This window comes from Orycteropus afer, unplaced genomic scaffold, assembly GCF_000298275.1.
Source record: "Orycteropus afer afer isolate SDZICR_OR568_19922 unplaced genomic scaffold, OryAfe1.0 scaffold00182, whole genome shotgun sequence".
Taxonomy (NCBI): Eukaryota; Metazoa; Chordata; class Mammalia; order Tubulidentata; family Orycteropodidae; genus Orycteropus; species Orycteropus afer.
This window is the reverse complement of record NW_006921769.1, coordinates 564,978-567,366: the sequence shown is the minus strand read 5'-3', so window position 1 is coordinate 567,366 and position 2,389 is coordinate 564,978. Positions and strand designations below refer to the sequence as shown.

The window sequence follows — 2,389 nt, the reverse complement described above, 5'->3', positions numbered from 1 at the left end:
TTTTTTGGTATTTCTTGTACCCACTAAAGAGAATTATTAAATGACATATTACCTTGGAGATCATTTGTAGGAGAAAAAAAAAATACTTTTTTTAATGTTCCCATCCACTATTAATAGAAGAATAGTGTTTCTCAATAACTTGTAAGATCTTAAAAATATTTTATTTTGATACTTAAGGAAATGGTCTGTTCAAAACCACTAGTTGTTACTCTACATGGGAATATTTCAAACATAAATTATATATCTCTCCTTCTTCATTATGTAATTAAAATTCTGGATTGATTTTCTTATCACTCACATTCTCCTTTCAATTCTATTCTTGATTTTGCCTATGTGTTTACAAATAAGTGAATTAAATTAATTACTATAGTGAAGTTGCTTCAAAAATTAGGTTTTATTATGCTTGGAGGTCATTATCTAACCATTCAGTTGTTTCTTTTCTTAACATATTTTCCATCTTTTATTTCCCCTTAAATTATCTCACCTCCATTTTCTTCGCAGTAGTAATTTGTTGTTTTATTGCTTGTTTAATGTGTCTTTCTTTTCTCCTCCCACAGAAGCCTGCTTTGTTTCTCAACCTTTGTTTGTTTTACAATTCATCAAAAATATTGTTTCTTCTCTGTAAAGCTAAATTCAAATGACTAGAGGCCTCTTTTGTAGTCATCCTTTGAATTCTTTGATGAATGATAAAGGAATTTCACTCATCTGTGTTTATCCATAGCTCGGCAATTATACTACATCTTATACTTATGGAATGCTAGTCCTATCTAGGTGATTGCTCAACTTAATGTTTAGCAAATTTGTTTTTTTCAGCAAAACAGAACTATAATATAATGACTTACTAAAATTAAAGCTTTATTTGTTCTGTTCATGAAACACAGTCTAACAAATTTAATGGGACAGATCAGTTTTTGTGTTCCTGATAATCATTTAATAAATCAATGATTCTTTCAGCATTTGTCTTGTAATTTTTCAAACATTTCATTATTTTTGCGTGGAACAAGAGAAAGAATGTTGATAACAGGTGGATACGTTGCAATAGATTATAACTTGCCATAGCTCTATGTTTGAGGTTGACTGGTTTATCAAATACAAACACTGGTAGTGAGGAGTTTGCGTTGCATATTAGCATAAAAATGAGAATCTGTTAAGTGTAAAGTGGTGGTATTAAAGGATGTTTACAAGGTTGAAACAATGACAAAAGCAAGATTTTTATTGGTACAAAAGATTGTAAATAGGCACAGGAGATTTTAATTATGATGAATGAAATTCATTCCTTCAGTCATCCATCTATCCATGCCTATTATTTACTAAGCACTGCACTACATGCTGTAAAAGGTCAGTCAGTAAAACATAGTTTAGTTGAAATGTTAAAGTTGAAAATCAAGATATTTAAATAGAAAATAATGTATAAGACGTTGGGTAAAGAATTTAGTTTAGACATGAAAAATGGCTTCATTTTAAAGCTTCTGGTATGATTGTGTCACTGTTTTGCTTAAAAAGAAAACAGAATGCATAGAATTAGTAGAGGGAGCTCTGGTGGTGTACTACCTAAGGCATTTGACTGCTAACCAGAAGGCTGGTGGTTCAAACCCACCACCACTTCTCAGAAGGAAGATTGGGCAATCTACTGCAGAGATACTGCCTCAGAAACCCAAGGTGGGGTCGCTGTGAGTCGGAAGCTACTGGATGGCAGTTATTATTTATTTATTTATTTATTGGTTTACAAAGAGGCCAAACCCAGTAATAATTGCTGATGGAATATGAAGTCTTCGTTAAAACTAAAAAACAAAACCTCTGTGATTGTGGTTAAAAAGTTCTAATATCCCTGAATCCAAGAAACATTTGTGGCAAATACCACAGCAAAGAAGATATTCATCTATTTGTTTAACACCAACTGTTGATGTATACTTCATTCACAGAGTCAAATGCCTGCTCAGCTTTTTTGTTTTGCTTTTGTTTTTCCAGAAATTCTGATGCTTTTAGGGAATTCTACATAAAGCAAAGGAGCAGTTCTACACATTTTGACCCCTAGTGTGAGTTCTACAAACTATTTTTTGACCTAAAATAGTATTAGAGAAGATTATCGAATGACTTATTTACAAAATGTTGCTCTGGGTGCAGAGGATGAATATTTGTCACTATTAACGATATTCAAAGGAGGTGATATAACTCAGAACCCCAAAATTCTAAAATGTTATATCTAAATGTGTTTTGAGCAATGGTATAAAGCAAAAGTTAAAATCTTTTCCAATGGATAAAGACAGTATAAATAGTTTAGGAGCATATGACCTGATATATTTTATCGAAAGTACACTATTATAGTGAAATTTCATGTAAATCCAAATTATGTACACCTAGAAGAAACAGTTTTAATTTTTTTTTTTTT

At 31.3% G+C, this 2,389-nt stretch overlaps 1 protein-coding gene across 1 annotated transcript in view; it reads right to left on the bottom strand.

Moving 5' to 3' along the window:
* LAMA2 (laminin subunit alpha 2) overlaps window positions 1-2,389 on the bottom strand; it is a gene marked incomplete at its 5' end in the record, with an annotated part of 713,189 nt that overhangs the window by 153,246 nt on the left and 557,554 nt on the right. The gene's annotated exons all lie outside the window — the stretch shown is intronic.